The sequence below is a fragment of the Canis lupus genome, chromosome 14, assembly GCF_003254725.2.
Source record: "Canis lupus dingo isolate Sandy chromosome 14, ASM325472v2, whole genome shotgun sequence".
Classification (NCBI taxonomy): domain Eukaryota; kingdom Metazoa; phylum Chordata; class Mammalia; order Carnivora; family Canidae; genus Canis; species Canis lupus.
The window spans coordinates 22,746,147-22,757,015 of record NC_064256.1 but is presented as its reverse complement, the minus strand read 5'-3'; the positions used below and the strand labels follow the sequence as shown (position 1 = coordinate 22,757,015).

Below are 10,869 nucleotides of genomic sequence, written 5' to 3'. Positions count from 1 at the left end.
CTAACACACCCGTTGTACAGATGAGGAAGGTGAAGTTTAGAGATTGCTCAAGTGATTTGACCAAAGGCTCACCACTCTATTAGACTAGCAGAGATGATCCTAGAACCACTGCCTGGGCCTCTGGCTCCACATTGTTTCCACCGTGTGGGATTACAGGACTGCTTCCTCAGGGAGAGCCAAGGTGAGGGCAATATAACTAGCCTATCACTTAGGATTAAGTTCAGTTGTCAAAGAATAGAAAATAAGTGTGAGACAGTAAATCTATATATTTCTACAAGAAGAAAATCAAAAGGTAAATTGTCCAAGACTGGCATGGAGGCCCCATAGTGTTATTGGGCAATCTGGGCTCTGTCCAGCTTCTCTGTCCACCTTCTTTAGAGTATGTTCACTGTTCTTGTGCTGTCAGGATGGCTACCAGATATCTCCAGCCATTATATCCATGCTTCAGGTAGGAAGAAAGGGAGGAACAAAGGGAAACAAACTCATGTTAATGAAGGATAGTTGGAAGAGAGGCCAGCAGGGGCAGGGGCCAAGTCCTCCCCAGTCCCCAAAGAGGAAACTACCCTTAAAAAAAGAGGAAAAAGACCCCATCCTGTTATTCTACACCACTCTGGAAAGAGCCCTCCACCCTTTCCCACATGAACAATTCCCTGATAGGTAGATGAGTATGTAGAAAATAATCTGATTGGGTGACAGGCTCAGGGAGAGTTAATCAGATTAAAGCAGCCCATCAACAATCTCAGTAAAACCCCTAGATTTAGGAGCTCAACCTCTCAGATTCCCTCCCTCTTTGGGAGCTTTTTGCTATCACTCAATACACTTTGCTTTGCTGCCTTCCACTCTTCGTCTGGTCCACCTCTCCATTTTTCCAAGCAAAGTGACCAAGAACAGTGGGCACTAAAGGACAAGAAATCCTGAAACCATGCCAGCTGAGTTAGTCCACTTTAAAGGACTTTTCAAAAATTTCCATTCCATGTCTTCTGTTTGCTATTAATTGACTAATCCTGTGCCATATGTTTATTTCTAGCTTCAAAGGAGGTAGACACGCTATCAACTTGGATAAAACTGGGGTTCTGTGAGTAGGGAAGAGGAAATCATCTTTAAGAGGCAATTTACCAGCAGTCTCCCTGAGCTGGGAGGATTGGCTTTTGGTGTCACCAGGACTCAATCTGATTCTATCACATAGGAGGAAACACAGAAGAAGATGCCAAATCCAGTGGAAAATCTCCAGGTTTTGTTTTACCTAATGTCTTGGCAGCTTTTCAAACACTTGATGACTCACTCCTTGTTAAGCCCCTGTTTTTCCTTTGGCTTCCAGGAAGTCACATCCTGATTTCCTTCTCCGACACTGGGTGTTTCTTCTAAGTGTCCTTGGCTGGGTCCTTTTCCCTTCCAACCTCTGATACTGGAGAGATTCAAAGTTCAGGCCTTAGATGGTTTCTCAATCTAGTCTTCTCTCTGGAGGTCTTGTCCAGCTCCTGATTATATACTCTTTATATGCCAAAGACTCCCCAATTCTTATCTCTAGCCCTAACCTCAACCTTTTAGCCTTGTCTTTCTGGTGGCCTGAAATTCCACTTAGATGCTAGTAGGCCTCTTGATACTAATAGGTCCAAAGCCAAATTTTGTATTCAGCCCCAAAAACGTATTTCTCCCCCTGTGTTCTCTACCTCTGTAATAACATTATTTACATGCCCATGCTGAAAACTCAGTGTCACCTTCTCACCCCAATGCCACACCTTCAAAGTGCATCTGGAATCTGACTACCTCTCACCAAATCCAGTGCTACATTCCTGGTCCAAGATACTATCACATCATCTTTGGCTAGGTCTACACAATTGCCTCTTGTGTGATGGTTAATTTTATGTGTCCTCTTGAGTCGGCCATGGCTCCCAGGTATTTGGTAAAACATTTTTCTGGGTGTGTCTGTGAGGGTGTTTCAGGATGTAATTTACATTTAAATCATAGACCAAATACAGCACATTTCCCTCCCTGGTGTGAGTGGGCCTTGTCCATTCCACTGAAGGCCAGAATAGAACAAAGAAGGCTAAGCAAGGGAGAATTTGCTCTCTCTGCCTGACTGCCACTGAGCAGATCATTGGTACACCTAAGCATGAGTGGAAAAGTGCCAGAAGAAAAAGTTACAAAAAAAGTCATTGCTGTTAAAGCAATAACTAGTGCTCTCTCTTAAAGGCTAGTTAAAGGCTAGTTCACATTTCTCTAGATGCCATTTACAAACCCAAGAAGAAAGTACTAGAAGAAATCATGAGTGATTTTTGTTTTTACTATTACTTTACAGTGAGGAACACTCTTCTTAGAAAGATACAAACCTCAGAATCTACAAAGGAAAATAGTGGCAAATTAATTATGTAAAAAATACTATTGGGGAAAAAAAGAAAAACTAACTTGTTAAAAGATGTAACACAAATAACAAACTGGAAAAAAAATTATCCATCCTATGATCAAATGTGAATCTCCTTGGTATATAAGAAACACTTAATAGGAAAGAGAACAGCTCAACAGAAAAATACACCAAGGACAAAAAAGTAATTAAATTGCTAATAAACATAATTATTTTTAGTGAGCAAGCTCAACTCACTGGTGTATAAACAAAATATAATTTTTATTTTTCCAAAAGCTACTGTGAACTGTACTGTCTTGATCACCTTCCCGTTCCCTTGTATGCTGTCCTACTTGTTCATAGTTAGGCTAACTTAGCAATGTCTCAACCTAATTCCACAAGTTTTCAGCCATTAAAACAATCTCATTCTAGTTCTTATATTTTGGTCAGGTTCATTTATAAAATTCCAATCTCCTATGCAATGAAAATCTTGATCTATGAAACCTCAATGTCATGTTGAACCTGCCCCTCCCCTTCCAGCACAGGCTGAGTGGAGGCCGAGAACAGAGGAGACTGTGATCTGCTGTCTCACATATCCTGCCTGGGGACTAGAAGGAGGCAGGCAGGAACGTTTCTGCCCAGAGCAAGGTTGTCCCTTTCTCTTGATAGTTGCCACCTCTTTCTCTATTGCTGATTGGCCTTGGTTTCTGTAAATAGGGAAGATGCCCGGAGCCAGCTCTTCAGGAAATGATCATTTGAGTTTTCAAAGGAGACCCATCAGCGGCTTCCTCTACAGAGTCATGGCTCTGGGAGGTCTAGGGAAGGCCTGAACTCTTTCTCACTCACACACCTTCACATCAGCCTTGAACGAAGATACTGCTGCCTCCATTTTAACTCCAAACTTTCTGGTTGGATTCTTTCTAGCTTGTCTCTCAGCTCAGGAGGAACACCCTACAGGTGTAACATCCCTTGACGAGAAATGAAACTATCCCCTCAAGCAATAAGGACTGCCCTCAGCCTGTGTGATTGACCCCAAGACAGCAATGGATTTGCCCATCTGCATGTACTCACTGACCTTAGTCGCACATTTTCCCTATATAAACCTGAAAGTATTTTCGGCACTTGAGAGGCAATCTTGGGATGTTAGCCCCCTGTCTTTCCAGTGTTGGCCTCACTGACTTTGCAGTCAGGAATGGGGTAGGTAATGTTCTGGAGAGGGGCTTCCCTCCCCTGCATTCTTCCAGTCACATGGGCCACTCCCTACTCCAAAGGCAGGAAAAACCCTAAAATGAAACTGCTCTTTTAGTTGACTGGTCAGTAGCCTTGAAACCAATTCTCTGCTTGTAACCTCCTTTCTTTCCTTACCTCTATGAAAAATTTTTGTAGTGAGAAACCTACTGTATTCCCAAAGCCTCAAGCTTTCCATTTGTATTTAGAGAATATACCTGTATATTGACATGAACCTCAGTTCACAAAGTTTATGGGATATCTCATCTCTGTTTTAAAACTATACTAATCTATTTTTCATTCTGAGTCCTCATGAAACCAACCTGGCAATAAATTCAAGTGTGGCCCTTCCCTTTACTTCCAGCCTGCTCCTAGACCATAAGAGTATTTTGGGTATTTCTCTTTCCCCAGATGGCCTTGCCCTTGCTCCTCAAGCCCTAATTTCCTCAATTGATAAAATCTTCTTGGAAAACAAAACCAAGAAGTCCCAGGCTTCCACAGGCCCCTGCTTTTCACACTTCTTCCTGTCCCTTTGAAGGCAATGACTAAAGAGACTCTTAGGAGCAGGGATGGAGCTGAAGAAGATAAGAAAAAAGGAAAATATGGAGTAAATAACAATCAATTCACCAAAATATTTCCAAGCAAGTCTTGATCTTGTGCTCTGTGCACTCAATGCTTAAGTCACCCTGACCTATAGGGTGCCCTTCACAATGTGGCATCAAGCACATTTCCTAGGAAGTACAGTATGCTGGTATGGGATTTCCTATTAGGAGGCATTAGATGTCAGTCTCAGTGTGAACAAGGCTCTAAGCAGTATGCTAAGATGCATCCCATTTTAAATAATCCTTCTTTACTTCTGAGGTCTGTGAATTAATCCACTCATCTATCTACTTTGAGGCTTTCTCTTTGGTTGGATGCACAGGCATTTAATAGTAAAATAATTAGACACGAGTAGATTGTCTAAATGCTCAGCTAATGGAGTTTAAATGCTTCTTTTACATTCTCTCTTCAGCTTGCCTGACTAGCTACCATTCTTGGCTCAGGACACAACTTATTAATGAATAGGCAGGCAAGTTATAGCATCATCTTTTTGTGCAATCTAAGGAATTCAAATGCTTTACCCCAAAGAAAAAAATTATCTACCATCATTGCTATTTGAAATTCTGCTGGTTAACCATTTATTTCTTTGTAATAAGCAATGTCTCTGGTATAGCTAATATGTCCTTTAAAAATGCAGTTATTAACCTTGGGAAAGAGAACACTTTTATGTGATGTGATTTTATCTGATTGCTTTTAATTTAAAAGGAGTGGCTAATACCCTGACTCCACTGGTGCCCTGGGAAATGTAGACAGTGATTATTGGGAAGGTGGTGTATAACTAATGTGTTTCCCATCTTGATGTGCCAGAGGTTTTATCAACTAGGGCCACTTTTTCTTTTAGGTACCCATAACTCAAAGACATAGAATCTTCATCCTTTAGATTCTAGAACTTTTTTTTCCAGCCTTGATCCCAGAGGGAGGGCGCCTTAAATTAGACCTCTCCAGCTGATTCACAGTGAAAATGTAGTGTGAGTAAAAAATAAACTCTGCGGTCTTAAGCCACACAAAGTTTTGGATTTATTTGTTATTGGGAAATACTCTAACCTATTCCTTTTTTGTTTTCTCCCAAGTTTCCCTCCTTAAAAGAATTTTTGGAAATCATTGAAGAATGCTTACGTGGGGGATGCCTAGATAGCTCAGCGGTTGAGCATCTGCCTTTGGCTCAAGGTGCAATCCTGGGGTCTTGGGATCCTGCATTAGGCTCACCACAGGAAGCCTGCTTCTCTCTCTGCCTGTGTCTCTACCTCTCTCTGTGTGTCTCTCATGAATAAATAAAACCTTAAAAAAAAAAAAAAAAAGAAAGAAGGAAAGCTTACATGGTCTACAGATTCTGGCTGTTGCTTGTTACTTCTGCTGTACCCTGTACCAAGATCACCTCTTGACATCTTGTAGGTTCTGCTGTTCTGCTTCTGCTTCTATGGGTTGCCACTTCTCCTTCTCCTCTTCTTCATCACTTTCCTTCTTGCCCCTTTGTTAGTTCTCTAAGATACAGCTAAAAGCAGGATGAAGGTTTCAAAAAATTTACTGAGGATGGAGGACAACATTAAGGAATTACTGTTTAAAAAAAGTGAACTTAAAAGAAAATTTAAAAAGTAAACTTAAGACTGTATGCAGGGTATTGTTCCTACAATGTGAGACCCTATGGCCCTCCACAAGGTGTATTCTCCTCTTGGCTGTCTCTCTCTTTAGCTTCCTCCAATGTTAAAATAGTAATTTTATCTTCTACCAAGAGTAATAATTTTATCTTCTGTAAGCAGCATGTCCCTCTTACTGCTAGACCCCACCATCAACATAAAATCGTCTCTAGAAGTTCAACTCTGTCCTTTGAGATAGACAATTTTGCAGAAAGATACAAATTACCCAATCTGACACAAGAAGAAACAAAATCTGGACAGACCCATACGAGCCTCAAAACACAACAAAAAAACCTCCAAAAGTTAAATTAGCAAAAATTTATTCCACAAAGAAAAGCCTAAGCCCATATGGCTATACTCGTGAATTCTATTAGATATTTAAAAGGGAAATAATACTAATACCAACAAACTCCTAGAAAATAGAGGAGGGTAGAGTTCTTCTCAATTCATTTTATCAGGTAAATATTAGGCTGACATCAAAGCCAGGTTAAAGGCATCGCAAGAAAAGAAAACTAGGCTCATGAACACAGGTGCAAAAACAAAGGAAAATATAAAAAGAATTATATACCATGAACAAGGGAGGTGTATCCCAGTTTGCAAGGTTGGTTTAACACTGAAAAATCAATTAATGTAATACACTATATAAACAGAAGAAATGAGAAAAAAAGATCGTCACAATGAAACAAAAATCACTTGACAAATTCCAATATTCATTCATGATTAAAAACTTTTAACACGCCAGGAATAAAAAAATAACCTCCTCAACTGATAATGGATTTCTATAAAAACCTACAGCTAACAACATTCATAATGTGAAAGGTTGAATTTTTCCCCCTAAGATTAGGAGAACAAAGACATCCACTCCAACCACATGTGGCAGTTAATTTTATACCAGTTTGACTGAGTCACAGGATAACAAAATTAAACATTATTTTGGGTGTGTCTGTAAGGGTCTGTCCAGAAGAGATTAGCATTTGAAGTAGTGGACACAATAGAGTATATTGTGTGCACCACACCACCCAAGGTGGGTGGGCATTATCTAATCTGTTGAGGGCCTGAATAGAACAAAAGTGGAGGAAGTGAGTATTCATTCACTTCCTGACTACCTGCTTAAGCTGAGACATGGTTCTTCTCCTGCCCTGGAGCTGGGGTTTACATCATCTGTTCTGATTCTCAGGCCTTTGGACCCAGGAATTACATTCCTGACTTTCCTGGGTATCCAGCTTGCAGATGGCAGATCGTAGGACTTTTTAGCTTCCATAAGCATTTAAAGAAGTTCTTCATAACAAATCATCTATCTATACCTATATATCTCCTATCTAGATATATTCTCTCTATGTATATCCATATATATGGCAACAAGGCAAGAGAAATAATCTAAAGACCATATATATTGGAATGTAAAAACATATAGTTTGGAAAAAAGAGGCAAATTGTAGATATTTGCAGATGACATAATCTTTTGTGTAGAAAACCACAAGGAACCCATAAAACCTATTAGATCTATTAAGTGAGCTTAGCAATGTCATAACCACAAGATTAGTGTACAAAAACAATTGTATTTCTATTTACTAGAAATCAGATCAACAATCTGAAAATGAAATTAAGGAAATAAATACATTCATGATGGCATCAAAAAGAATAAAATCTCTAAGAATAAATCTAACAGGTCGGAGGAGCAAGATGGCGGAAGAGCAGGGTCTCCAAATCACCTGTCTCCACCAAACTACCTAGAAAACCTTCAAATTATCCTGAAAATCTATGAATTCGGCCTGAGATTTAAAGAGAGACTAGCTGGAATGCTACAGGGAGAAGAGTTCGCGCATCTATCAAGGTAGGAAGACGGGGAAAAAGAAGTAAAGAAACAAAGGCCTCCAAGGGGGAGGGGCCCGCGAGGAGCCGGGCTGAGGCGGGGGCGAGTGTCCCCAGGACAGGAGAGCCCCGTCCCGGAGGAGCAGGAGCTGCACCGACCTTCCCGGGCGGAAAGGGGCTCGCGGGGAGGTGGAGCAGGACCCAGGAGGGCGAGGATCTCCTCGGGCTCCCGGGGACAGTAACAGCAACTCCGCCCCCAGGAGAGTGCGCCGAGCTCCCTAAGGGCTGCAGCGCGCACGGCGGGACCCGGCGGGACCCGGAGCAGCTGGGGGGGGCTCGGGGGCGGCTCCGCGGAGGGGGCTGCGCGGCCCCGGGAGCAGCTCGGCCGGGCTCGGGCAGAGGAAGAGGCTCCGTGCGGTGGGGGCTGCGCGGTTCCAGGAGCAGCTCGGAGGGGCTCGGGGGCGGCTCCGCGGAGGGGGCTGCGCGGCCCCGGGAGCAGCTCGGAGGGGCTCGGGCAGAGGAAGAGGCTCCGTGCGGTGGGGGCTGCGCGGTTCCAGGAGCAGCTCGGGGGGCTCGGGCGGCGGCTCCGCGGAGGGGGCTGCGCGGCCCGGGAGCGCGAATCCACCAGCGCAGGCTCCGGAGCACAGGGCGCCGGGACACAGCCCAGGATCCCGCCTCCCCCGGGACAGGCAGAGGCCGGGAGGGCCCAGGACAGCGAGGACGCTCCTGCCCCAGCTGAGCAGATCAGCGGCCCCGCCCCGGGAGCCTCCAGGCCCTGCAGACGGAGTTCCTGCCGGAGCTGAATCCAGGTTTCCAGAGCTGCCCCGCCACTGGGGCTGTTCCTCCTGCGGCCTCACGGGGTAAACAACCCCCACTGAGCCCTGCACCAGGCAGGGGCACAGCAGCTCCCCCAACTGCTAACACCTGAAAATCAGCACAACAGGCCCCTCCCCCAGAACACCAGCTAGACGGACAACTTCCAGGAGAAGCCAAGGGACTTAAAGAACACAGAATCAGAAATCTACAGAACTTTACATCCAAACTCAACTGAATACACATTCTTCTCAAGCGCACATGGAACTTTCTCCAGAATAGACCACATATTGGGACACAAATCGGGTCTGAACCGATACCAAAAGATTGGGATTGTCCCCAGCATATTCTCAGACCATAATGCCTTGAAATTAGAACTAAATCACAACAAGAAGTTTGGAAGGACCTCAAACACGTGGAGGTTAAGGACCATCCTGCTAAAAGATAAAAGGGTCAACCAGGAAATTAAGGAAGAATTAAAAAGATTCATGGAAAGTAATGAGAATGAAGATACAACCATTCAAAATCTTTGGGATGCAGCAAAAGCAGTCCTAAGGGGGAAATACATCGCAATACAAGCATCCATTCAAAAACTGGAAAGAACTCAAATACAAAAGCTAACCTTACACATAAAGGAGCTAGAGAAAAAACAGCAAATAGATCCTACACCCAAGAGAAGAAGGGAGTTAGTAAAGATTCGAGCAGAACTCAACGAAGTCGAGACCAGAAGAACTGTGGAACAGATCAACAGAACCAGGAGTTGGTTCTTTGAAAGAATTAATAAGATAGATAAACCATTAGCCAGCCTTATTAAAAAGAAGAGAGAGAAGACTCAAATTAATAAAATCATGAATGAGAAAGGAGAGATCACTACCAACACCAAGGAAATACAAACGATTTTAAAAACATATTATGAACAGCTATACGCCAATAAATTAGGCAATCTAGAAGAAATGGACACATTCCTGGAAAGCCACAAACTACCAAAACTGGAACAGGAAGAAATAGAAAACCTTAACAGGCCAATAACCAGGGAGGAAATTGAAGCAGTCATCAAAAACCTCCCAAGACACAAGAGTCCAGGGCCAGATGGCTTCCCAGGGGAATTTTATCAAACGTTTAAAGAAGAAATCATACCTATTCTCCTAAAGCTGTTTGGAAAGATAGAAAGAGATGGAGTACTTCCAAATTCGTTCTATGAAGCCAGCATCACCTTAATTCCAAAGCCAGACAAAGACCCCACCAAAAAGGAGAATTACAGACCAATATCCCTGATGAACATGGATGCAAAAATTCTCAACAAGATACTGGCCAATAGGATCCAACAGTACATTAAGAAAATTATTCACCATAACCAAGTAGGATTTATCCCTGGGACACAAGGCTGGTTCAACACCCGTAAAACAATCAATGTGATTCATCATATCAGCAAGAGAAAAACCAAGAACCATATGATCCTCTCATTGGATGCAGAGAAAGCATTTGACAAAATACAGCATCCATTCCTGATCAAAACTCTTCAAAGTGTAGGGATAGAGGGAACATTCCTCGACATCTTAAAAGCCATCTATGAAAAGCCCACAGCAAATATCATTCTCAATGGGGAAGCACTGGGAGCCTTTCCCCTAAGATCAGGAACAAGACAGGGATGTCCACTCTCACCACTGCTGTTCAACATAGTACTGGAAGTCCTAGCCTCAGCAATCAGACAACAAAAAGACATTAAAGGCATTCAAATTGGCAAAGAAGAAGTCAAACTCTCCCTCTTCGCCAATGACATGATACTCTACATAGAAAACCCAAAAGTCTCCACCCCAAGATTGCTAGAACTCATACAGCAATTCGGTAGCGTGGCAGGATACAAAATCAATGCCCAGAAGTCAGTGGCATTTCTATACACTAACAATGAGACTGAAGAAAGAGAAATTAAGGAGTCAATCCCATTTACAATTGCACCCAAAAGCATAAGATACCTAGGAATAAACCTAACCAAAGATGTAAAGGATCTATACCCTCAAAACTATAGAACACTTCTGAAAGAAATTGAGGAAGACACAAAGAGATGGAAAAATATTCCATGCTCATGGATTGGCAGAATTAATATTGTGAAAATGTCAATGTTACCCAGGGCAATATACACGTTTAATGCAATCCCTATCAAAATACCATGGACTTTCTTCAGAGAGTTAGAACAAATTATTTTAAGATTTGTGTGGAATCAGAAAAGACCCCGAATAGCCAGGGGAATTTTAAAAAAGAAAACCATATCTGGGGGCATCACAATGCCAGATTTCAGGTTGTACTACAAAGCTGTGGTCATCAAGACAGTGTGGTACTGGCACAAAAACAGACACATAGATCAGTGGAACAGAATAGAGAATCCAGAAGTGGACCCTGAACTTTATGGTCAATTAATATTCGATAAAGGAGGAAAGACTATCC

General features: G+C 42.7%; 1 long non-coding RNA gene across 1 annotated transcript; it reads right to left on the bottom strand.

Annotated features, from left to right (window-relative positions):
• Nucleotides 1-248: 248 nt before the first annotated feature.
• LOC112674865 (uncharacterized) lies at nucleotides 249-7,586 on the bottom strand. The gene is made up of 3 exons (XR_007402008.1): nucleotides 5,485-7,586; nucleotides 1,117-1,405; nucleotides 249-442 (listed from the first exon to the last, which is right to left on the bottom strand). It is a non-coding gene; the product is annotated as an uncharacterized LOC112674865 (long non-coding RNA).
• Between the last annotated feature and the right edge of the window lie 3,283 nt (nucleotides 7,587-10,869).